General features: G+C 40.5%; 2 pseudogenes; one reads left to right on the top strand and one right to left on the bottom strand.

The window, feature by feature from the left end:
• Positions 1-846: 846 nt before the first annotated feature.
• LOC148005794 (glyceraldehyde-3-phosphate dehydrogenase pseudogene) lies at positions 847-11,605 on the bottom strand (annotated as a pseudogene).
• Positions 11,606-24,480: 12,875 nt separating this feature from the next.
• On the top strand, positions 24,481-25,048 carry Rpl18-ps2 (ribosomal protein L18, pseudogene 2; annotated as a pseudogene).
• The last annotated feature ends 2,654 nt before the right edge of the window (positions 25,049-27,702 follow it).

Here is a 27,702-nt window from a genome sequence, read left to right as displayed (position 1 = left end):
GTTCACAGTTACCATTAGCCATTGTGGCTTTATTTGTGCTTATATAATGAACATATCCTACACAACCACATGTGATGGTTTTGTCTGGACAAATATTTTCTGGAAATGTTGATAGAATTTAGTTTATCCTAGATGGTTGCTATTCCTCTTGGCTGGCAAACTGGATTTAATTTTCAACATGAACAATGCTAATGAAGAGAATCAATAATTTTATTCATCATAGGTGAACCTGTCCATAAATATTTCATGTTTTAAAGTATATATTCAATTGTTGCTAGGGATGGACATGTTTAATGAGCTGAGATTGCAAATTTGTAAATGGGACAATAGTGAAAATATGTTGGTTGTTAAGCTTCCTGGTTACGGTGCCATCTGAAGTTAATCTTAAGAGGTTGTTTGGAAGCTTTACCAGGGGAGTGCCACTACTTACATCAACAGAAGTGTTCTCTTATCTACAGTAGTCCTTTTCTTATCTTTTCTATTCTTTTCTCTTCTTTTTTCCTTTCCTTTCTTCTTCCTTCCTTCCTTCCTCCCTTCCTCCCTCCCTCCCTTCCTTCCTTCCTTCCTTCCTTCCTTCCTTCCTTCCTTCCTTCCTTCTTTCCTTCCTCTCTCTCTCTGTCTCTCTCTCTCTCTGTCTCTCTCTCTCTCTGTCTCTCTCTCTCTTTCTGTCTGTCTGTCTTTCTGGTGAGTTCAGCGAACTTTATTAATAGTGTTCAAGAGAGTAGGGCTCCCTAGGCCTCTCTGTTATTATGGATACTTGGGATGGAAATTGTGAAGAAGATGCTCAGTGTTTGGGGCTGAGATGGGAAAGGGAATCTTTAGCAACCAAGGGCCTCTGTCTTGCTTTCAGTGTCCTTGCTGGGATGGGTGGTTCATGGTTTCTAACTCCTTAGAGGTCATGTAGGCCATGAGGTCCACCACTCTGTTTCTGTAGCCACACTATTGTCATACCAGGAAATGAACTTTACAACTTTGTCATTGAGAGCAATGCCAGTCCCAGCATCAAAGGTGAAGGAGTGGGAGTTGCTGTTGTATTCCCAGGAGATAACCTGGTCCTCAGTGTAGCCCAGGATGTTCTTTAGTGGGCCTTCAGATGCCTGCTTTACCACCTTCTTGATGTCATCATATTTGGCAGTTTTCTCCAGGCAGCATGTCAGATCCACAACAGATACATTGGGGGTAAGAACACAGAAGGCCACGTGAGCTTCCCGTTAAGTGATGGGATGACCTTCCCCCTAGCTTTGGCTGCACCAGTTAATGCAGGAGTATTCTGGGCAGCCCCACAGCCATCACACCACAGCTTTCCAGAGGGGCCATCCACAGTCTTCTGAGTGGCAATGATAGCGTAGACTGTGGTCATGAGTCCTTCCACGATGCCAAAGTTGTCATGGATGACCTTGGCCAGGGCAGTAATCAGTTGGTGGTACAGGATGCATTGCTGACAATTTTGAGTGAGTTGTCTTATTTCTTGTGGTTTATACCCGTCACAAACATGGGGGCATTGGCAGGAGGGACAGAGATGATGACCCTTTTGGCCTCACCCTTCAAGTGGGCCCTGGCCTTCTCCATGGTGATGGAGATGCCAGTAGACTCCATGACATACTCAGCACCAGCATCACCCATTTGATGTTAGTGGGTTCTCGCTCCTGGAAGATGGTGATGGGCTTCCTGTTGATGACAAGCTTCCCTTCTCAGTCTTGACGTGTGTGCCATTGAACTTGCTGTGGGTAGAGTCATACTGAAACGTGTAGACCATGTAGTTGAGGTCAATGAAAGGGTTATTGATTGCAACAATCTCCACTTTGCCAACTGCAAAGCCGAAGGCAGCTCTGGTAATCAGATGCCCCAAAGTCCAAATCTGTTCACACTGACCTTCACCATTGTGTCTACAGGATGAGGCTGGCACTGCACTGTCAGATGTGGCTGTCTCTGGAACAGGGAAGAATAGAGAACTCCTTTTCTTCAACTAAGTGCACAAGTTCAAGAGGGACACACAAGGAGTAATGAGGGGAAAAAGAGGCACCTGCTTAGTAAGCCAGTTCAGCCAAACCAACTCTAGTGAACAATGGGTTGACAGATTTAGCAGCCAGATCATCTTTACGTCCCTGAAGTTAATCTAGAGGACATGTGTAAGTCCTTTCAGTGACAGTTAAGTGGGCAAAAAGCATTGAAACACAGTATAAGTGTTCTCTACCCTAGACATTGTAGTTCAGATGATTAAAATGTCTGTGCTATACACCAGAAGAGAAACCAGCAGGGAGGTCATGAGGATGTTTTAGATTATGCAGGAGAAGTCATCTTTTGATACCATTGAGTTAAATAGATGATTAATATCAGATTTGTGGTTCACACCAATTACTTGGCTACAGAAAAGTCTTGGGGATGGAGGGAACATGCATCAGAACAGGGACACCACTTAGGAAATTTGCAGAAATGTACTCCCCAAATGGAGTAGTGTAGTGAGATTATAAGTCAAATGAAAAAGATAAAAAAGCAGGTAAAGACTAGCCCCCAGAACTTGATTCACAGGATATGGTGTAGGTGTAAACAGAGGAGGGAGCCAAAGCTGAATCCTACATTTCTCACTTGGAGGAGTGGAGAGAGGTGGTACATTCTAGTGAATGGGGACCAGAGGAGGAGCAGGTTGGGGGATAGAGGAAGGGAATCTTCTTTGGGGATACACAATGGAGATATACAATGGGAAGTTACACACCCGAGGCTGCTGTGCACTGGAGAACTGTGGGGATTTGGATCCCCAAGGTCAAACTGGGACTTATCCAAACATAAAACGTGGTTGAAGCCACAGCAGTGATGAGGTCATTCATGAAGCGCATGCCAACTGTAATGATAGCCAAGAATATGACCTCAGGGGAGATCAGCATCTTCTCTATGCCAAAGGAAGTAGGAAAGGGTGGTCAGGGAAATGGGAGAAAGGTCAAAGGAGTAAAGAGTGATGGGTTGTGAGGCAGGGAGAGGAAAGAGAGAGAAAGAGAGAGGAGAGAGAAAAGAGAGAAAAGAGAATGTGCGTACAAGAGAGCAAGAAGATGATAAAAGTGTTATAAGAAAATCAATGTATGGCCTCAGCAATTTTTACACTGCCCCCCTCCCTGTGTGTGTGTGTGTGTGTGTGTGTGTGTGTGTGTGTGTGTGTGTAGTCATGCACATGCATATAGAGGTCAGAGGAGAACCTTAGGAGGTTTTCCTTTCCTTCAAATTTGAGACAGGGTCTTTTGTTAGAAGTTGTGTAAATTAAGCCAGGTGGCAAGCAAGCTTCCAGAGACTCTCCTGTCTTTGTCTCTCATTTTGTACTATAACTTCAGTGTGTGTGTGTATGTGTGTGTGTGTGTGTATGTGTGTGTGTGTGTGTGTGTGTGTGTTTGTGTGTACATGTGCTACCACATCTCACTTATGTGCATTCTGAGGATTCCAATTTAGGCCCTCATATGTGCTTGACAAAACTTTATTCACTGAGTGAACTCTTCAGCCTAAGGACTAAGCAATTTTAAAGGGAAGTTTATAGGTGTTCTAGGAGCCAGGATATAGGATATCAAGTATGAGATGCAGGCAATAGACAAGTGTAGACTACTCTACTCCCAGCATATCTGAGGAGAAGGTTCTTTATCAAGTATAAAAGAAACAGGTTAATCTCCACATGGTAGTAATTACCTTTTTGTTTTACCATCCCTGTACCTTGTAACTTATTTTTCTTCTATTGTATGGCTATCAGAGCCCAGAGACTCCCAGTTTCAAGGATGCAAAGTACAAGATGGCTCCTCTGATGAAAAGTCAGTGTGAGAGACATGTCAAAGCCAAGGTTGTATCTGAAATACTGGAATTTTCTTTTTTCCCTAAGATAGAAGGAAGCCAGTCCTGCTTAGGCAGGAGTAGTAATGGACAAGCTTGACGCCTCTGAAACCATAGGGTTACCTGTCACTCTTATAAGCTGACGACAGTGCCAGGAAGGTACAGCCACCCATCCTACCAACTTCCCGCCCACCAAGTTTCAGTGGAAAAAAATTTATAAAATTAAGATGTGCCACTAATAAGTTAAAAATAAAATATGCTTTAGTTTTATCACTCATCAGTTTTGCATTTAAAATGGTTTAGGAACAGACAACACTGAAATAAGAACTAAAATCAACCCGTAAAGCCTCAACTACTCATTTGTGTGTGTGTGTGTGTGTGTGTGTGTGTGTGTGTGTGTGTGTGTGTGTGTGTAGGCATTATTTTCATTTTTATCTGACAGCATGTGTTCTTAGATAAACTCAGGCAAGAGACTGAGAACTCCAAAGTGTGGTCCTGTCCCTATTTCATGCCCCCTCAGTAATCTGAAAAGGCTGTAACAGGAAGCAGATTTTCTTTTTGGACTAAGCGTCTTCACGGATCGGAGCCTGTTTATCTGTCTTTGTACGGACAGCAGTTCTTTTTCTCTCCCAGGACTCATAGGAAAGTGTAGAAATGCTTCCCTGGGCCTGGTGCACAGGAGGTTCCATGGATGCCAGCTCTGCTAGATTCCCAGGACGAAATCAATTGTCGATCTTAAAGGGAAAATTCCATCTTTGTAAGAGTGAACACGTTTACCATCCCTACTCACACAGTAACCTGACACAATGTACTTCTGAGAGAGTATGGAACACTCATGGTTACTATAAAGTTTGTTTTTCTCAAAAACAGACGAGCAAATTTAACCTGAATATAATCAAGCTTCTGGGCTTTACCTTTAGAGGAAAAACAGGCAATCAGGAAAAAGCTAAACAACATCACAGATCCAAATGCTCATGTGTTACAAGGCACCTTGACCTGGACTCTTCCAAAATCCAGTCTATAAAAAACCCAAAATTTCCTGTGGGGGCTGGAGAGATAGCTTAACGAGTGTGAGCATTGCGCCTGCAAGCATAAGGATCTGATTCAAGTGTCTGCATCCATGGGGAACAAAGCAACACATGGCTGTAGATACACCGTAGCTAAGTTGTAGGGGCAGAAAGGATGATCGAAAGAGTACTAGATGCTACTGAAGCCCTGGGTTTGGGGAGAGACCTTCTCTTAAGAAAACAAGGCAGAGTGTAATGCACCAAGACACCTGACACCCTCCTCTGGCCTGTTTGTGTGTACACCTACACAGCACACACACAGATTTTATGGGAAGTGTTGGTGTAGAATACGACAACAAGAGACACAGTAATAATGCGGAACCTGTCAGCCCTCATGGTTTCAAAATAATTTATAAACTATAATTTGACAGAAGTTGGGAAATATTTGAATATAGACCAGTTATTAGATGACATGAAGAATTGTTCATGTAGACTAATGCTTTGCAGTTTTAGATTTTTACATAGAAATAGTAGTGAAGTGTCATAATATACACAATAAACTAATTAAAACAAAAATACAAATCATGCATATATATATTTATATGTATGTTATGAAGAGTTCTAAATTAATATGGCAAGATGCTAGTAATTACTGAATCTAGCTAAGTAGGAAAATGCTCATTGTACAATTTTTAAAACTTTAATAAACATGGTTGACAACAATAACTATTCAAGAGAAAACTGAAAAGAAAAAAAATCACTTAGTCAAAAGATACTGAAACTCACTTAATTAAAAGAATAAGTTCAGTAATAGAATATTGAACATAGTAGTCAGGATATTTTGTGTTTATATTAACATGGACTGTTAAAAACTAAAGAAATACAAGACCAAGAAGGTTTTACTATACTATGAGCAAATTTTGTGACTTAAAATGTGTTTCAAAAAATAAGATTTCATTTGGTAGTCACTTGAGTCCCCCAGATTTACTCTGTTCATTAAGTTGGAATACTAGCCAGGGGCTAACTCTTTTGCTGTCCATTTTGGAGAGGAGTCTCTTCTCTTCTCTCTCTCTCTCTCTCTCTCTCTCTCTCTCTCTCTCTCTCTCTCTCTCACACACACACACACACACACACACACACTCTTTCTTTCTCTCTTCTCATTTTTGTTTGAACCATTGCAGCAAAAGCAGACAGGAGACCATTCACCCATCCCAGTACTTTTTTTTTTATAATGCATTCCATGTTACCACTGAACCCTGGGGAATTCAGAGATGAATCAGTGTTATGAAGATCCCAGAGCAGAATGTATACAACAGACAAACTAAAACAGTTAGACTTTGCTCCAAGGGTGATGGGTGACTTTAAGCAAGGAAGGGGGATGATCGGCTGTAGGTAAAACTCTCATCTTGCCGCCATGTGGGGGAGATACAGAATGAAAATTTAGGTCTGAAGCTGACCCAGGCTCTCACAGAGATACAGCCGACTTGGACCAGGAGAGAGTGGAATCTGATGTTGGTTGGGTCAGTGAGAGAGAAGTGGGAGGTGAGGGAGAGTTGAAACCACATAGCTCGTCTGGCTCCAGATATGAGTGGCTGCACTTTGCAGGGTATCCTTGATGGGAATGGAAAGGACCCTGGGAGGAATAGTTGAGTCCCAAGGTAGTTATGGCATTGAGAGTTCTGTCCAGCCTCTGCTATCTGGGATGTAAAGTAGAATTCCAGATGGACCAGTCGGCATGGCAGTTACAGAACAGTCACCACACTGTTCATAGTATGCATTTGAATTAACGTCAACATCAATAAGAAAGTAGAAGGCAGACTTGTTCCAGGACCCAGAAATCCCACCCTTAACGATTGCTACAGCCATTCCTACATGTACACAGGGGACCTGGACAAAGGCATCTGCTGCAGGATTGTTTGAAATAGAGAAGAATTAGAAGCAACTTAAATGTCCATCTCTAGCAGAAAGGATATGCAAATGGTGCTTTATTCCGGTGATAGAATCCGCATGCCGTTGCCAAAATGAATGAGAGCCATATGTATCAATGTGAGTTTATCTTATAAACATTATTTTAAATGGAAAAAAGAAGTGCAGAACAATGCAGGCAATATGACAGCATTTAAGAGATGTATTGGGGACACATGGAGATGGAAATGGAGATGGAGTGAAGTGATAAACATGGGCCAGGACACATACCAAATCGATAAATGTGGCAGCTTAGGGAGGGGATCTCCGGAAGGGTCATATAACATGCTCCACTTTATCTGCAGAGAGCTGGTTCTTCTTATCTAACACACAGTTCAAAACAAGGAAGACTCTCTGGCATGCGCAGTGGGTTTAACTGATCCTAGCAGACCTTGATGTTGTGTGGACACACCTAGCATAGGGAGTTGACTTACAGAGGGGCCCAGAGTACTGCTAGTCTCTAGTCCAGTGTGGGATGGGAACTTGTGACTTGGGTTTCTTTGTTAAGACATGTACGCTGAGTATGAACACATGTGCATGCTGGAGTGTTTACAATAATTTTATTAACTGGGTCTCACTAGCTGGGAACACAATAGTTTCTGGATTCTAGTAGTCACCGTGGAGGAGACAAACTTACTTTCACACAGAGGTTCTAGATAATGCCCCTCTTCGTTTACAGAAGGTTCCTGGTTGCACGGACTACAGCACTGTGTAAAACAGTAGAATGAACTATCAAGGACGGTTGAGTGGAGAAGGCAGTGGCTGCTGTGGCGCTCTTCCTGTATCCTGACAAAGAACATGTCATCTTCAAGTCATGAAGAGAACAGGTCCAGCTTTGTTCTCTGGATCAGAAAGTTGAAATGAACTTGGGCAGTTTTGCTCAACTGTTGTCTTTAATTTGCCCTGAGGATGGCAGCTGAGTGTGACGGGAGCTTAGCAGAGCTATAAAGTGAGGAAGATGAGGTAGGAAGGCCCATATGGGCAGTCTCCCTTCTCTGCCTCCTTCTCTATGATGACATTACTGTCAGATACCTGGAATGATAAATATGTCTTTGTAATGATTACCTTTTCAGACCCATGGGGACTTTGTTTCTTGACAATTTCAGTTTCCTACCTTAGGTATTATTGTGCCAACTTCATTTCTGTCTCCCACCTTTTTTGTTTTTTGGACTTTGATTCATAATTCTGAAATCCTAAAGGTTAGAGAAGGACAGGCATTGTGTTACCAAAAGGTACTGTTTTGCTGAGGTGTCCACTGTGGCCCCGCTCTTTGCCAACAAGTGTGCTACTGGTTAGAGCTGGAAACCCTTGACCACTGGCTAGAGGGGATAACAAAGGAAGAAAACCCAGTGGGAATAGTTTGATCACCGAGCTTATGAGAACAGACACTTTTTATACAATGGGACAAGAGTTTGATGATAGTGCAATGACAGGGGCTAGTGCTTTTCTTCTTCAACCTTGTTCTAGGTTGTCTGTGCCTTACAGCTGCTGTGAGTCCTGGGCAGCTGGAACAGAAATGAAACTCAAGATATGATGAGAGATGGCTCAGAGATCAAGAGAGCTTCCTGCTCTTGCAGAAGTCCCAAGTTTGCTTCCCAACACCCATATTTGGCACATGACTACAGTTCCAGAGGAATCAATGACCACTCTGGCTTCTGTGAGTAACCACACACACACACACACACACACACACACACACACACACACACACACACTGTAATAAAAAGTACATCTTGAAAATGCTTACAGTTGGAAAATACTCGGTGGAGGTGAGCCAAAGTATCACAGCAGCTATTCGAGAACTATAGAACATGGTGGTGTAAGGTGGGGGGTAGTCTTCGGCCACCTGAAAGACAGTATGTTACCAAGGACAGTCCCTCTGGAGGTTTTCCCCCCTACTATGTGCGCACAACACATGACAGTGATAGATTGATAGATGAAATGGAGACATCTTTTTTAGTCTCTAGATCAATTAAGCATCTAGAAGTTTCCATGAGCCCCAATGAGGAGATTCTGAAGAACAGGATTTGGGTGGATCTCTGGATAAGGAGGTCACTGCACCTCCAACAGGGGTATGCACCTAGACCAGTGATGCATGTTTCTAGAGTAGTGCCTTGCTACAGATAGGGCATTTTAGCAGTGACTAACCCAGGGAGTAGGACCACCATTTGCACCCAGTGCCTCTTTTCTCTCCTCTTCAAGAATGTGCAAAGAAGCTCTGTTGGGGGATCCAGAAACTCTCTTAGGATAAAGAACAGAGGGAGGTAGCCATTTTGTAAGATGAAATATTTACCCAAAGCAAAAGAGTGTTCACAAATTGGTGAAAATGTGATCCTCCTCAAAGTGGAAGGTGAATGTTAATTATATTCAATATTTAACCTGGTTAAACAGGGAAGAAGATTGAGATAATGTTAATTTCTTGTCGCAGGCTTCCCAGCTTCCTTTGAGGTGGAGAACTGATCACCTTCAGGAAACAAAGAAGTTGTATTTTATTTGCGTATTGCAGTGTAGTGTGCAAATGTGTTACTTTGAAAAAAACAATGTTCATAATCATACCTACATTTTATAATTTGTGGGTAACATTTGAATTTATATGCTCATGGTTCTTTCATGCATTTTGATGACATCAGAGGGATGGATGTCAAACTTTGTCAGGACACACGACATTTCCATCACTCTGTTTCCTCATGTTTCTCTGCAAGTACTCATTGTGTCTTCCTCCCAAGGCACCCACTGATCTGTTTTCAATTCTTATGGGAAATGGTGATTTTTCAGTTTACTGGAGTGAATCATAGAATCTATGATCTTTTCTGTGTGATCTCTTTTGCTCGGTAAGATGTTTTTTAGATTTACCCATGTTGCTGTGCATATCAATAGGTCATTCTTTTAATTCCCAAATAGTACTCCTTTATATGAATATGCCTTTATTTACCTCGCTCTTATTAATGGATGCTTGAAGTGGTTCTATGTAAAACTACTATGAGTAAAGTTGCTAGAACATTCTCTAACGTGTATTGATTTATTTTTATTTTATATGTATGAGTGTCAACTTTGCATGAATGTCTGTCCACCATGTGTATTTCTGGCATTTGGGAAGGACAGAAGTAGGCTAGATCTGCTAGAACTGGAGATGGTTGTGAGCTCCCCTGTGGTGCTCAGAACATTTGCAGAAATAGCAAATGCTCTTAAATGCTCATTGCTCCCTTCCTGGGCCCCCTCCCACAACCTTTCCCCCATACTCCCTATCCTTCTCCTCTGAGCGGGTGCAATCCCTTGGATATTCCCTCCACTGTGGCACTTCAAGTCTCTGCAAGGCTAAGCACATCCTCTCCAAATGAGGCCAGACAAGGCAGCCCAGCTAGAGGAACATACAGGCAATAGCTTTTGGGATAGCCCCCATACCGGTTGAAGACCAAGCTGCACATCTGGTACGTATGTGTGGGGAGGTCTAGGTTCAGCCCATGTACGCTCTTTGGTTGATGGTTCTGTCTCTGAGAGCCCGAAGAGTCCAGGTGAGTTAACTGTTCTTAGCTGTGTATTCTTCATTTTTTTTTCTCTTTCCTTTGTTAACTCTCTGGATTTAACTTCTTGTATGTTAAGGTAAAACCTTAGAATTTTGATTATCAACCTTTCTTATTTTCTAGCACAGGTGTTTAAAGCTGTCCACTTCCTTCTGAGCAGTGATATATTTGTATTCTGTAAACTTTGTTTTGATTTCCTTCTTGTGGAGCTCAATATGTGCTTTCTATTTTTCCGTGGAATTCTTTGACTCATCGGTTATTTATTTGTTTATTTAGACACTCATACATAGTGGCTGTCATAGTGTGATGACATGACATGACCATAAGCAAGCCGGAGAAGAAAGAGCTTGTTTGGTGTACACTTCTGTATCACAGCAGGTCATCATTGAAAGAAGTCAAGACAGGAACTCAAACAGGACAGGAACCTGGAGGCAGGAGCTAATGCAGAGGGCATGGAGAGGTGCTGCTTACTGGCTTTGCTCAGCCTGTTTTCTTATAGAAACCAAAACCATCAGCCCAGTGATGGCCTCACCCACAGTGGACTGGATCCTCCCTCACCAATCACTAATTAAGAAAATGCCCTATAGGCCTGCCTACAGAATTTTCTTAATTGAGGTTCTCATTATCAGCTGATGGTAGCTTTTGCTAAGTTAACATAAAACTATTCAGGGCAGTGGGCTACCTCAAACTTGCTACATAGGCGATGATGACCTTGAACTCCACATTCTTCTTCCTCTACCTTTCAAGTCCTGAGACTGCAGCTGGGGAACAGCATGCCTAGTTTATCCAGTTCTGGGGACTGAACCAGATTCCTTGCATGTTAGGCACACACTCTACAACTGACTTAGTTGGCCATTTACTGTAAGTAGTATTTCATTCTCAAATATTTGGAGGTTTCCAGTTATCTTTTTATTTATTAGTTTCTAATTTAATTATATTAGAGAATGAATTTATGTCCTTTCTGTTTAATTAAATGTAGTTAAGGTTGATGTTTGTTGCAGTACCTGGTGTATCTTGATGAACACTTTGTCATTTGGAACAGAATGTGTTGCAGTGACTAATTGAACTGCTGTAAAAATATCCTATTTAAGTTTGATACTAGTGTATATATAACCAATATATTCATTAGTTATCTATACATTTATTCCATTGACTATTGATACAGACATTCACACCTTCCATGGCGATCTTGCACTTGGTGCTTTTCAACCACTTCTCATGAAGCATTAGGAAGTTGTTATCATGTGTATTGTCATCTGGAGCTGTTATATGGTCTTGATTATTTGGTTGATGGAGACTACTTTCCATGACATTGGTGTAGACATTCTATAAGTAATTTCCTTTTTATTAGTGTTTGTGGAGTTCGTACCTTTCTACTCTTACTTTTAAGTTATATTTATTTAAAATGTGTACCTAATAGATATTATATAATTGGATCAAATAGTTTTATATAGTTCATTAATCTCTGCCATTTAGTTGGGTATAATTAGCTTATTTATGTTTAATTATGTATATGAATAATGTTAAGTTTACTGTTTTGTTTACTTTTCATTTGTATTTTTCCTCCATTTCTAACTTACTACCCTTTAAACAATTCATCCTATGGTAATTCATCTACTTACTTTAATTTACATTTTAACTACTTCTGTTGTACTATTTCTCAGAAGCATGAGAACCTTATACTGAGAAGAGCAAGCTTTATTCTTTATCCTTTTCATTATTGTTATATCTTTTACACCTACATATTCTTTAGAGCCTATAAAATGTTATTTTTAACCTTAAAATATTTTAAAGAAAGTAGGACAAAGGTATTTTAAAGCAAGTGGGAGTAGTGTTCATTTACTTATGAGTATACTTACCACATATAAAGCATCTCTGTTTCTTCTTGTATGTCTGAATTTCAATGTGGTATAACTCTTTAAGCCTGAAGAACATTCTGTTTCTTGTATGGAATATCTGCTGTCACTATGTTTTTCTAGCTCTCATTTATCCAAAAAATGTCTTTATCTCACCTTTCTTTTTGAAGAATATATATGTCTACACACACACACACACACACACACACACACACAATCTGTATGTCTATCTATCTATCTATCTATCTATCTATCTATCTATCTATCTATCCATCTATCTTTCTCTCTCTCCTCTATTAAGTAGGTTTTCAAAATGCGTTCCCCAGCACTTTAAAGATGCATATTCCATGAGTGGTGGTGGCACGTACTTTTAATCCCAGCACTTGGGAGACAGATGCTGGCAGAACTCTATGAGTTCAAGGCTACCCTAGTCTACAGAGTGAGTTCTAGGGCAGCCAGGGTTCTGTTACACTATAAACAAACAAACAAACAAACAAACAAACAAACAAATAAATGTTAATACACACACATATATGTTTTGTATGTATGTTTACTCAGTCTTTTGACTTGTGTTTTCTTCTGCTCTTAGGGAAAAACGTAATTTTTAAATTTATTTTTCTTTCCTTGTTCCTTTATTATATCTATTCAGGCCTCCAACTGAACATATACTGAGCCATTTTATGTTTTCCCAAAGCCAGGGGTAATTCATTTAATTTTTTTACTTTAGTCTTTATTCCTTCTCCATTCACTCCTTTAGTCTGCATGCTTTCTATTTTTGTCTTAAAATTCTCTGGTTTTCCTTCAATAGTGTTCAATGTAATATTAAGACCATTAGCTGAATTTTTCAATTAAAATTTAATTATATATATATATATATATATGTACACATATATACATATATATTCTACAATGTTTTGCTTTAGAATTTGTTTTTTAAAGATTTATTTATTTTTATTTATATGAGCACACTGTAGCTGTTTTTAGACATACCAGCAGAAGAGGGCATCAGATTCTATTACAGATGGTTGTGAGGCACCATGTGGTTGCTGGGAATTGAACTCAGGACCACTGGGGGAGCAGTCAGTGCTCTTAACCACTGAGCCATCTCTCCAGCCCTAGAATTTGCTTTTAACTCCTTTAAGAATTTCCATTTTTTTTGCTTGACTAAAATCCTTCATCTGTTATTCACTGTGTACATTATTTTATGGTTTTGAATACATGTATATTATTATTTAAAAATCTTTACCTATTAAGGACTGTGTGTGTTTTTTTTTTCCTGTTTATATCCCAGTGTTTGTCAATAGCCTATATCATTCTCCTCCTCAGCCTGGTGAACAGCTTTTTTTACTCCTTGGATTTTTTGTAGTTGCTACATTGTTAATAATCTAGGTTTTGTTATTTTCTTTTAAATTTTCTCTAAAATAGGGTGTCCCCCAACACATGCCATCTATCCCCCTCCCTTCTCTCTGTGCCTGCCTTCTGCCCTTCTTTCCTTCCTTCCTTTTTTCTTCCTTCTTTCCTTCCTTCCTCCCTCCCTCCCTCCCTTTTTCCCCCCTCCCTCCCTCCCTCCCTCCCTCCCTCCCTCCCTCCCTCCTTCCTTCCTTCCTTCCTTCCTTCCTTTCTTCTTGACTGCCTACTTTTCACCTTCCTGCCTGACCCCTTATAAAAATTCTGCTAATTTACCAACTGTTCAGTTTGGTCACTTTAAGGCTTGGACTTAGTGTCAGCTTTAAAGTAAGTGTTATTCATTGGCGAAGACACAAGTCCTGTCCCAAACATGTGCTATTTCTGCACTTAAGCTTATGGACATAGTAGCCAAGGACAGCCTACTTGGGCTGGCTAGAAACCTAAAGTCTGTATGCATCCCATGAGCTCTGTATTGTCTGATTAATTCATACTTTACATGTAGCTGCTTCTTCCAGGCCTGCTTCGACCTTTCCCTGCTCACTTCCTGATAGACATTTTGCTACAAACTTAAGGAAATTGTCAAACTTAGACAAATCAAGCAAATTCATGAACAAAAACCCTTTGTCTGACATATCCATGATCCATAGTACCCGGTAGACATCTTGGTCATTAAATAACCTGGGAAAGTATTGCATTTATTGTGTTAAAGTAAGCTGAAACTCTATTTCCTTAGCAATTGCTCAAAGTACAGAAATAAAGAATTTGGAAGTTAGGATAATTAGAGAAAAGTCATGCATTGCTCCAATAAGGGAAAAGCTGAAAGGTTACAAAAAGGGAAGAAAGAAAAAAAAATTAAAACTCAGCATGCTGACGTTGCCAAGACTAAGAACCATAGTCTTTTGTTGATCTCTCACTATGGTTTCTAAAGTATGTGTGGATAGGATAACCATGGTGTATAAAAGGTATAGTATGGTCTGCAATGTCAGACACCCACTATGTGGGTCAAGGCCTGAAGCACTGTGGATAAGGTATGTCTGTATAGGTTGATACACACACACACACACACACACACACACACACACACACACACACGCATGCACACCCCAATGCCTTGTTTTATATTTGCATGTGAGTGAACACGGGGTGATTCTCTGAAGGAGTGCTCTCTGTTTTTCATCTAACTGAGCCCATCTGTAGAAAAAAAAAGATTAAACCGTATACTATAGGTTGGGTGATTTTTTTTTTATTATTCCTCCATGACTGTGAGATTATCTCTAAATCCCTGATGGCTTTGTACAGAGCTCTCTCTGTCCTCTGTCCTCATTTCCTGGTATTTCATGTCCTCCTGTAACCCTCACATCATGATGCCCTTTACCTGGTTTTCCACCTGTGGTTTTCTAGATGCCCACCCCCCACCCCCATTACTTTCATGTTCTATATGCTCCATTCTTAATGCCTATAGCACCGCTATTCCTCCTTTTCCCCATCTTTAGGAGAGATGTCTCACTTTCCCCATAAAACATCTTTGCATTTCTCATTAGGAATTAATTTTTCCCTTACCTCATCTTCATCTATTTCCCTAATGTATCAGGATTTGTTTTCATGGCTCAATATCGCTCTTTCCCATCCTAATTATGGCATGAAATCACAGCAGGACTATGATATGACATGCACGGCCACAGCACCATCACATTCACAGAGTCTGGCACACAGTAGGCTCCCATGGAGTGTTTGCTAGTTACATCAATGGATGGTTATATACATGAGTGAAATGAGGCTGGATATCTCTATTTCTAACGATAATCCTCCTAACCTCAGGACAGCAAAGTCTAAAGACCAAGGCACATGCTGGTCGTGCTGTCCAACATCCATTCTTTGTCTCCTGGCTGCAGATCTGAATTGTATTATTTCTCAAAGGCTATTAAGAAGCCTTCAGAGAAAGCACATGAAATTACCTCCAGTGCTGGCTTGCAATAATGTCCTTTTGTTCTCAGATAGTCTCCAGTTGACAGCTATCAAGGTTGTTCTAATTTGTGTCAAACGGGCCATCTACAGGGAACATTTTGGAATGGGGAAGGTTCAGGAGATAGAAAAAAAAGTAATGAATATAAAGTGTAAATGCCATAGTAAAGTAATAGAGACATACAATAACAGCAAGGGAAATTTGACCTTCTGGCCAGAAACTCGATCGTGAACCAATTGGAGAACTTGAGAAAATTGGATCAGCCTCAATAGTCACAGAGTAAACATGGGAAGTACAATCCAGTCTTATTAAACATAATGCACACTTAATGCATAATTTTATTGCAGCCAATTTCATGCTAGTGCTTTAAATGAAGCTAGGTTTTCTTCCACTGCACCAGTCCACTACCATTAGTGCCTCTTAAGAGAACAGCAAGGCCAGTAAACTGTCACTGGGCTGATCTCTTCCTCGGCCCATACTTTCTGCTTCAGAGATTCACCCGGCTCCCATGGCGTGTACTGAGATCTTGTCTTTATCCAGCACAGGGCTTTTGAAGCACTACATTCTTTTGGCAAGTTGTTTGCAATATGGGAATGTGATAGCATTTCCATTTTATGCCAGCATGTAACACAGTGAACTTCTGCTTTGATGGGATGTTTGAATCACAGACCCGGAAGTTGAGGTTCCTATTAGGAATAAATTCACTCTGGGGTAAGGGTAGCATCTTTGTGGCAATGAAGAAGGAGAAGAGAGAAGCAATGGAAGTCACAATACACTCCATCTCTGAGTCTTTGGGCTTATTTTTTCCCTGTCAATATTAATTTTGGAAAATATACCCTCCAATTGTTCTGGTTGCCTTCCTCTGGAGTCTGGTCTTCATATGTCTACAGAAAAATGGGATAAGGTGAGATCCCAAGGAAGATGAGAGATGCCAAGCTGAGTGCCTAACTTTGGAGTGTTTATTCGGTTGTTATTTTCACGTGTTTGCCTTTCTCCTGCTCCTCTCAGCCCCCATGCCTTCTATAAAACTAGGGTCATAATCATCTGTGAGCAGATGCAGGCTGGCAGTGGAAGGGCTTTGTGAACCTGAGAGTGATTTGAGTTTATTATTGCAACTAAAGAAAAACAGCCAGTGTGGCAGATGATGAGCAAGCCGAACTCTGTCAAAGCCATTATTCTTTCCATAACCTGATAGACATTTGATTTCTAAAGACATCAAAATATGCACGGGATAGATACTTAATTCTTCCACAGAATTCTGAGTTCTCCTCTCTAAAATCAAAATACAAATCACAATTTCAAACAGAAACAAAATTCAGGAAAATGTTTTCTGTCTGCTGTGGGAGGAGAGCAAATTAAAGCCCATGAAGGCATTCGTGACAGACGGTCTTCACAGATCTCTGGGGCTCTTTAAATCCCATACGACGCTGTACTTTTCCATTGAACAACTCACTCCCCACAGGACTCCCTTGAAAGTACTGTTCTGCCAGAAGCCATGAAGAGTTCTGGTACTGGGGTGTGTGGTAACCTCAGAAGGGGTGCTCCTGGGTGGCCACGGGAGATCCAGAAAGGAAATTACTGATCTGCGTTCAGAATTCTGGGTTCATTGGGATTTCAAAGAACATCTATAGAGGGAAGGAACTATTTCCAGAGGGGTTTGGTAGGAAGCCAAGCCAGAGTTTTCTATGGTTTTAAAACCTACCCATGTTGTAAAGAGACCAGTGATTCAGTTGTCTATCTTGTTATGTCTATTGAAAAACATAAACGACATGAACAGATGCCATTCAGCACAGGATAGAGTTGGACATTGTGTCACTGGGGAAAATCGAATTTGGGGAAGTCAAAGTAGTCACAGGCAACAAAGTCCCCCTGCCTCCAATACAATATTATGCACTATTATTATTTATTTATTTTTTATTAATTTTAAGTTCCCAATGTATATGGTTATTTTCTCAGATCAAAATGTGTTTAGACAGAGACTTACATTAGTTTTTGTAAGTATGACAAAACACCCAATGAAAACAACTTAAGGGAAAAACGTATTTTTCATTATGCCTTTGGTTTGCATTTTTGTATTTCTTTATGGTGGGGATCTCATGTACCCTAGGCTAGTCTTGAACTCACTGTATAGTTGAGAATGACCTTGAATTCCTGACCTTTTTTTCCTCAACTGCTGGGAGAATAAGATTGTGCCACCATATCTTGAAGGAAAGAGTTTCTTCTAATTCACGGTCAGAGGCTGCCTGGTTCTGTCACTTTCAGTCTATGAGAGGAAGAAGATTATGCATGGCAGGGGACACTTGCTAATGCATAGTGGCTCATTTCATGGTGGATAGGTGACAGAGAGAATAAGGGAAAAGCAGAGACAGGAAAGAGGAAGAAAGAGAAAGAGAGGGAGGGGTCATGGCCCAGATGATTGACTTCCTCCCTTAAGCCACACCTCCAATAGCCTATTCAACTTGGAACTCAGAGTATTAATTCACTAATAAAGTTAGTACTTTCATGATGTAATTTCCACAAGGCTTTTCAGCTGGCAACTATGTCTTTGATACATGAGTCTTTTCCACATTTGTATTCAAATCATGAGACTCATTGGTTGTCTAGCAATAGATATCAGCTAAACCCAGGACATAATTGACTGAGCCCGTGCCAAACATCAGGAATGCTGCTACACTGAAGAATTTGTACTCTATCCAGATGTGAAGTAGCACTATAAAAGATAAAGTACAATGCAAGTGTCAACATGAGATGAAATTCAGTCAGAGGAGCTCAGAAGAAAGGAAGGTCACTATAGCCCACTGAGAGAATAGTTTATTCTGTCTCAAGATTAGTTGTGATTATTTTGTTTTAAGCTGATGATAATCTTTGAAACCCTTTTCAGATCTGAACCGCAATTTAAAAATGCCTGTCCCGCACATTCTGTGTTGTCTTGGATACATGAGCCATCTATCCACATGTATATTATCTGTGGTACAGAAACTAATGCTGAGTATGCAGATAATGACACTGTAGCTGATGAGGGCGGTATAAGATACCCTTCACCCCGACCCTGGACATCTTATGGTGAACTGAAAGGACCCAGCGAATCTGGAACAACCCCAATCATCATTGTCAAGACACCAACTTCTCTGGTCACTTTCATCATGTTTTTGTATTCTTGGACCATTGTTCTGATCACATTACTCTTCCTCCACTTCACCCCTAGTTACAGTTTTCATTCCTTTTCCTTTATATTTCTAAATCAAGGTATAATTCACATAGCATATGAATGATATATGAAGCCATTTCCAGGTATATAGCTTAGTGGGTTTAATAGACACTTGAAATTGTACAACTGGAACCATTAGCATCATTTAATTCCAGAACTTTTTCTCTCATGGACCCTTCTTTACTCCCAAAGTCCATATGATTTAGTGATCACACCCTACATACTCCATTATTATCCAGCCCTAGAGGTCCATGAATCTATACTATCTCTATGGATTTGTTTATTTTGAATATTTGTTTAATTAAAATGATATTGTTTTAGTTTCTTTTCTCTTGATGTGGTAAAACACACTAACAAAGGCAAATTAAGAGGTAAAAGTTTATTTTAGCTCACTGGTCCAGGTTACAGTCCATTATGCTGGGAAGTCAAGCCCTGGGTGTCCTGAAACTGACTGGGAAGACTAAGCTGGCCTTGAACTCAGAGATCTGCCTGCCTCTGCTTCCCTAGTGCGGGGATTAAATGCATGAGCCGCCATAGCAAGCTCAGCTGACTTTCTCTACTCCTGTCCTTACTTAGGGAATGGTGCCATCCGTAGTGAGCAGATCTTTCCATCTCAGTTAATGTAGTAAAAAGAATCCCTATAGATTCAGAGGCCTGTTTTCTACATGTTTCTAGATTTGGTCAAGTTGATATTTAACAATAACCATCACAAATATAATACATGAAATTTTCTGTGTGGTTCTGTTAGTAAGTGTGAGATTTCCAAGGCTCATCTATGTAGTAGTATGAATAAGTATTTATTATTTCTATGTGGTTGAATAACATGTAGTTCATTTCTGTTATCCATTCACCAGGAGATAATCTTTTGGCTTCTACTTTAGGCGGTTACTAGTTATTACATCTGTTGTGTAGCTGTTACTTCTGCAACCCCTTAAAGCTAAGGAAGTAAACAAAGCTCAGGAAGCTCCTGATGCTTATTAGATCCACAGACCACCCTCCAAAGTTGTATTGACTAAAACAACTGTTGAGTAGAGAGAAGAGGCTTTCTGATTGGCCAGCCTGCTCCAGTGATGTACTTTTCTTGAATTGCCACTCATTATGGAGTAAGATATTCAGTGATGCAGTTGTCTTTGGTGATGAGTCATCCATATACCTATAATCTTCTCTCTCATGTTCCTGTAGACAATCCTAATAAACCCACTGGTTCACTAAGCTAGACTTGGTGGAATAATTTCTTTGGTTTGTGGTTCAAATCTCCCCCCAGAAAAGCCACACAGTACTGGTGAAATACTTGTTTGTAAGCTTTCATGTTCACCAGGAGAAGCCTACTCATTCCTTATAAAAGTATCTTGTATCTATGGATCAAATCATTATATTTTTGGTTACCATACATATATTCACCTTGAGACTCTCAAAAAAGATACCCTGCCATTCTTGATGTTGGAATAAGGAACCTAGCATCCAGTTAAGTAACGTTGATAATTGTGTTTCTCTGCAAGATAGGAGATGAGTAAACAAATGGTAAATGTTCAGCAAAGGAAATCACCCACATAAATAAGTCACATTTTTGTTTTCATTTGTGTATTCTCACAAACTAAGAGTGTGTTTCAGGTAGAATCTGACAGGCAGCAAACATCTCAGTGAGAAATAAAGTATTGTATAGATGTGGTAAGGAACGATGTTGTTTTGTAGAGTTGTGTCTTCTTTACTTATTTCATAGAGATAGCTAAGAAGACAAAGCAGAAAGGTGATTTCTCCACAGACAGCATCAATGGTCAAAGAAGACAGTTACTCACAAACTAAACAACCTGACCATCATACGGATGAAATCTGCAGATGGAGTGTTACCTTATTTGTTCATTTTAATATTATAATTCTAAAAATGTTTATCTGTTACAATTATCTTTCTATAATTTTAATACAAAGATTCGTGAGAAAAAAGGTATAGTCAAGACTTTACCTGTTCTGTATGGCCGGCATCCCAAGGTATTCTGGAAAGAAGAAGCCTTCAAGAAGCAAGAAAATTCCGTGTTGCTGATTCAGTACAGTTTATCCATCCTTCTGTATTCCAGAAAAATACAATTATCCAAGTTAGTTAACTAGATGCAGGTTTCCTTGTTCCCTCATCTAATATGGCAGATTATCTTTCTCCAGAGTCTCTGGGTGAAGGTGTGTATGTTAATCACAACCTATAGGGAAAGAGTAGTCTTCAACAAATATTCAAATATATTGACAAATATGGTTGCTCACACATACATTTAAACAGATGCATTGCTGTGTCCCTGGACTTTGGGATGGGGAAGATTTTAAGGACCTTAAAGAAAAACTAATCATGATTTCACAGGATGGTACTCTGAACTGGAGAAGCAAGAAGGGAAGACAAAGCTATTCTCAAACAGACGCTTTCAGTGCAAGCTTGTGGAAGAGTCTGAGATAGGGAAGTCCGGAGTAAAGAAAGTTAAAGCAAGGCAGAAGAAAGAGCATGAACCAAAGGAAGCATGAAAAGGCATTGCAGAGACAGTCCGTCTATATGTGTTCAGAGTGCTGAAGAGCACAAAGAAGGTTAGAAGTGGTGAATAAGTGTGACTGGAGAAATCACAGCCTAGTCATGGTTGCCACCACAGTTCAATCATGTTTCTGCTTTTATACCCTTATGCTGTGTCACTTTTTTATATCTGTGGCAAAACACCATGATCAAGGCAACTGCTAGAAGGAAGAATTCATCTGAGGATTAGGGTTCCAGAGGGTTAGGGTCTATAACGACGGGAACTGCATGCCACATGCAGACATGGAGTTGAAATCTGAGAGCTGAGGACTCGTATCTCAACCACAAACAAGAAACAAAGAGAACAGACTGGGAATAGTACATGACTTTGAAGCCTCAAATGTCACCACCAGTGTGGTATTTCCTCCTGTAAGGCCATACCTTCTAATCCTCCCCAAACAGTGTCACCAACTTAGGACAAAGTCTTAGAATGCTATCGCCCATGGGAACATCGTCATTCATATTACACCTTTCTCACATGTGTCTGTCACTCATGATGTTTAGGGTTCCTTCACCATCTTTTAAATTTATTCACCCAAGATTAGGAACCACTTAAGTTCCAAAACTTATGTGCTTACGTTTAAAACCTGCTCATTTTATCTATAACATTTAAGCAATTAGCAAATTCTTTTTGGCAATTCCCTTACTGGCCCTCCATTCTCTTTCTTCTTTTATGATTTTTCCTCCTCTGAGGTCGGGATTTTGATGTGCCTTACAATTTGCTCATGTTGTATATGAGTTTTCAAAATTCATGTAATAATGAACACTTATTTAAAAACCCAAAGCAAACAAACAAACAATGTTCTGCCTCCAGCCCACACTGTTAGCACCAATTCTAAGTTGGTTCGAGGCTCAGCTCCCACTTTTCCTGTCAACTCTTCCCCATATTGGGAGCTTTTCTACAACAAACACACACACACACACACACACACCACTCTAATACATTCAGTGACTCTCATTGTTCAAGGATGAGTTTTGACCACTCAAGAACCCGTTGCTGCCTATGTTTTTCTTTTTAAAGCTATTAATGTGTTTATTTGACATACCAAATACTGAGTTTCACACATGGATATTACTGACTTCACATATATTTGTCCCCTTAGTATTCTCTCTTGCCCCACTGCCAGTTTCTGCCAGTCCACAACCTTCCTCCCAACAGTTTCCCTTAGTTTCACACATACACATTTACTTATCTGTGTGTGGTTATACTTTTTATTTAGTCTTCCCTCAAATATTACATCATGATTGCAGTTTCCCTTTCCTCCCAGTCCTTACTCCCACGGCCTCCTCCCCCAAGATCCACTTCTCTGTTTTCCTTCAGAAACGGCATACCTCACAACCAAAAATGGCATATCAAATTTTAGTAAGACTAAGCAATACCCTTATTTTAAGGCTGGATGAGGCCACCCAGTAGGAAGAAAAGGATCCCCAAAATGGGCAAGAGAGTCAGAGACAGCCCCTGCTCTCACTGTCAGGTGTCCCAGAAGAACGCCAAGCCATATAACTGTAACATATATGCAGAGAAGCTAGCTCAGACCCATACAGTCTCCCCGATTCAGTCTCTGTGAGCCCTAATGAGCCACAGTGAGTTGATTCTGTCAGCTGATTTTTGTGGTGTCCTTGACTCCTCTAGCTCATTTTATCCTCCCTCATCCCCTTCCATAGGATTCCCTGATCACCATCTAATGTTTGGCTGTGGGTCTCTGCATCTGTTCCCATAAGCTGCTGGATGAACCTTCTCTGATGATGATTATGCCAGGCTTCAGTCTACAGAGTAGAGTATCACTACGAATCATTTCACTGACTCTTTTGCTGGTCATTTTTTGGCTCTATCCTAGGTCTCTGGGCTATTCAGCCTCTGGTTTCTGGTCCTCCATGCAACGTCAGGCATGGGCTCCCTCTTCTGGCATGGATCTCAAATTGGGTCAGTCATTGGTTGGCTACTCCTACAAGTCCTCTTTCACCTTTACCCCAGAACATCTTGCAGGTAGGACAAATTGTAGGTTGGAAGGTTTGTGGCTGGGTTGATGTCACATTTTCTCCACTGGAAGCTTGCCTAGTTATAGAAGATGGCTTGCTCGGTTTCCATGTCCCTCATTACTTCGAGTCTTTCTTGGTCACTGTTGTAGATTCCTGGGAGTTTCCAATGCACTAAAGTTCTACCTTATGCCAGAAATGCTCCCCAATTCCAGCCATCTATCCCACTCCCAGTGCTCTTTCCCTCCACACCCCCAACTATTTACATCTCCACCCACCCTCAGTTCACCCTCAAATTCTATTCTATTTCCCATTCCAGGGGAGAGTCATGCATCCCACCTTAATCTTCCCTTGTTACTTAGCCTCTCTAGGTCTGTAGACTGTAGCATGATTATCTTTTACTTTACAGCCAATATCCACGTATAAGTGAGTAGTGTGTGTGTGTGTGTGTGTGTGTGTGTGTGTGTGTGTGTGTTTTAAATAAGATTCTTTATATGAGAGGAAGCATGCAGTGTTTTTTATTCTGAATCTGGCTTATTTTACTTAACATGATGCTCTCCGGTTATATGTTCCTCATATAATGGCTTATGATTGAACAAAACTTCAATGTAGAGAGGCATGCCACAATTTTCATTATCCTGTCCTTTGTTAATGGATATTTAGGCTTGTTCCATATTTTGGATATTGGGATTAGTAATATAATAAATGCAGATATGAGATATCTCTGTAGCATGCTAACTTCGATTCCTTTAGGTCTATATTTATGAGCGATCTACACTGGATTTATAACCATTTCACATTTAATTTTTTGTGTCTTTGTGTTTTAAGTCTTGTGTTTCCCAGGGCTCAAGCTTTATTGTTGACTGTAGCTTTGGGATGGCCTCTATGATTTCTTTTCTCCTGTCCTGGTTGTCTGCTCACTAACAAATAACACTTTTAGTGCATCATTGCTCATGGGATATTATCCAGTGCCTCATGATGGCAGTCAAGTTTTCCATGATTTTATTCAGGGTTCTCTGTCCACATCATCCTTTTTTCTTATATATTTCTTTTCCACCATGTCTTTTCCAGATGACTTAAAAACTCATTGTTTATCCAAGTAAATATCTCTGCTCATGTGAAACATGCATACATGTACCTATGTACATACATATATACTTATATAAACCAGGTAACAGACTTGTAGCAGGCACAGAAACCCTTAAGAATGATGGCGAACTTTTCTGGATGTGGCCAAGCAGAAGGTGCCATAAGAATGTTGACATTTGCCACAACAAGGACCAAAACATTCAGCACAAGGAGTCCAAGAGCCAAGCCATCTACCCAAGGTTGCTGGCCAGATAAACGAACTCCACCTTCAATCAGGTTGTGCTGAAGAGGTTCTTTATGTATTGCAATGTCCCTGTCCTAGATGATCTGAAAGATGGAGCTTCCTGTCCAAAAGAACAAACCATCTGCGGTTATGGAGACAGTTCCAGATGCTGTGTGGATTTTGGAAGTACCCAAGCTGAAGGTGTGTGCCCAGTGGGTAAGCAACCAAGTGAGCAAGCAGAAGTTGCATCCTCAAGGCTTCTGTGGGAGTAAGATACTCAACTTTGACCAGAGAGCCCTGGATTTTCCCAAGAGCCATGGTACTATACCATTTTATGTTCCTCAAAAGGGCCAAGAGGTGTATCAGCAATTTGGCAAGGCCCCAGGAACCCCACAACCCCACACCACACCCTATGTTCTCTCTAAGAGCCAGAAGTTTGAGCATGTCAGAGGCAGAAGGGCCAGATGTGGCCACAAAAACTAACCATAGATCTTAGTCTTATTGTTTAAAAAAGCTATGGATGTTGGAAAAAATAAAAAAAGTCAACAATGGGGGTGAACTGAATATGGATCTCCATGATATGAGCTTACCAAAAACTAAGTGTATAATCGTGGTTGGAGTGGAGAGCAGTAAATCATGCGTTCATTCAGCAATTACCGAGTCTTCTCCTGTTTGCTGTCTGCTTTTGATATGTTACAATTCCAGTCTTTTTGAGGTGTCACGTCTTTTGAGAAAGTAGACAATAGACATATTGATAAGAATAGGGATTCATTTTAGACTGTGAAAAGATCCAAGAGTAGAGAACAAGGAGATGACTGAGAAAGACCTGACTGAACAGGAGGTGTAAGAGAAGGCTTCTCTAGGGAACTGTCTGAGAGTGGAAGGGTAGACCCAGAGTGTGAGAGGAAAACAAATCCAGGCAGAAGAATGAGCATGACAAAAGCCATGTGAGAGAGCTTAGATATTTAGAAGGTTTAATGAGCATTATAAAATGTGAATTTAGTGAATTATTACCCTTTATTTCAGGATGCTCAATATGACCACAATATGGTGTAAACATTCCATCCTCCTTTGCAAGTAATCTGTTTGAATTATTATAGACTGGGGTTTTATTGGAATGTTATAAAAAGAAGTGTACTTGTAAAAGGAAAGTGGAGGTGACATCTTGGAAAGAACAAAATACCAAAAAGAAGGAAAGAAAGCCAACAGCTCAGAAGGACTTGCTGTGATATAGTCACTGTGTTTAGAAAAAACACATCCTTTTCCCATGCAGTCTGTCTCATGATCCTACATGGTAGGTTTTCATTCTATTAGACCGAAATTGAGATTGATTGAGGTTTAGTAAGTGGCATAATTAATAAATGATAGGGCCAGCTCTAATTCTGTCTAGTGGGTGACAGTGCCCTTCAACTACCCACTGTCACAAGATCACTATTTTAAGCTCTCGAAGACTGTCAGTGGTTGGGAGGACAAGGCCCCATTACTCATAACAAAAAGACTAAAGGCAGGGAGTGTGTTTAGGGGTCTAAAACTTTATTTGAAATGGCATCTACAGAGATAGTAGAATTAGGAGCTCCATCAGGAAGGAGACAGATCAAGCACATAGACCAAACAACAACAGTCAGCACACACTGACCTAAATGTGAGTCTAGACACACTGGAGAGTTAAGGAGCTTGGAGGACCTCAAGGAGTGAGAAGTTACAGTGGCGGTTACCTCTTGGCTCCCTTGGACCCTGCCTGAACCTATTCATGTTACTGTTTCTAGATGACAGAAGGTCATTCTTGAAGTTCTGGAGGCTACTAATGTCTTCAGTCAAAGTCCTAATGAATTTAGTGTTTTGTGAGGATCAAGTTCTCGGATCACAGATGCTCCTTTCTCCCTGTGATTTCACTTGGTAGAAAGAAGATAAAGTTTTAATGGACCCTAATCTGCAGGGCATTGATTTCACTCAGGAGGGCAGGTTCTCATGAATGGGTCAGCCCTACCACAACCCAAACTCTCCCAATATCATCATACTAGGAATTAGGAATTCTTTTCTGTCTGTCTAATTTTTAAATGTGTGTCTGTGTCTGTACACATGTGCATTCGTGTGATTCATGTGCATGAGTGTAGGTGTTATGGTGCACATGTGAAGGTCAGATGACAATACTGGGTATTGGTTCTCATTATCTCATTTGAAGTAGGATGTGGTTTTTGGCTGTATATTTCAGGCTAGCTGGTCCACAAGACTCCCAAGAGTTATCCAGTTTTTATCTCCCATCTCATCACAGGAGTGCTAATACTGTAGACTTGCATGCAATTTAGTCCAGGTTTTGAGTTGCAAGGGTTCAAATCCAGATCCTCATGCTTTAATAATGATTGCTTTACCTGTGGAGCCGTCTCCTGAGTCCTGGGAGCTAGGAATTTAACACATCAACTTATGAGGTGATACCAACAGATAGACCATAATAGACCTGAAAATGCAAAACTACGACTGACAGGTAGGCATTGCTGCTGCTTGATGCCACTGTTCCTGGGTAGCACAGTTGCAAAACCAAAACCTGATCACTATTACCCAGGTCATCTGTTCCAGAAGTTTCTCTGGGAGTCTCTGAAGTTCTCAGATTGGAATTGATACCTGAAACTTTCTGGCTTTTGTGCATGTCAATGTAATAATAGTTAGAGGACATCTAAGAGCCAGGATATTGTTTCCACCTACTGTGATACCTTTGTCTTATACCTCACCTATGATGTGTCAGACACTGTTCTACAAGAACTCTGTCTCTGAATGCATTTAATTCTCAAGAGACCTTGAGTAGATACTACTGTCAGCATCAGTTATGGATGGTTTGTGGTGCATAAGTACTGAAAAATTTCACAGTAGTTTATAGCTAGAGTCTATACCCATGCAGTCCATTACAGAGTTGAAGTTCATAGCCTTATGCTCTTTCTTAGGCATCCTGCTCTGGAAGAGCGGTAGACATCACTTAAAGACAAAAGAGCCTGACTTTTGTACGACTGCCCTGGTCTGTCACCCTACTTCCTAGCTCTTCTTAGCCTCTTCCCTTCAAAGCTTTCATGGTACATTTTCTGCTGCCCATACCAGGCTTACTGGCCTGGAAACTTCTGGGGATTTTTCTCTGTGTCTCCAATCTC

This window comes from Rattus norvegicus, chromosome 5, assembly GCF_021556685.1.
Source record: "Rattus norvegicus strain SHRSP/BbbUtx chromosome 5, alternate assembly SHRSP_T2T, whole genome shotgun sequence".
NCBI lineage: Eukaryota > Metazoa > Chordata > Mammalia > Rodentia > Muridae > Rattus > Rattus norvegicus.
Note: the sequence above shows the minus strand (reverse complement) of the source record. Positions and strands in the feature narration are given on the sequence as shown.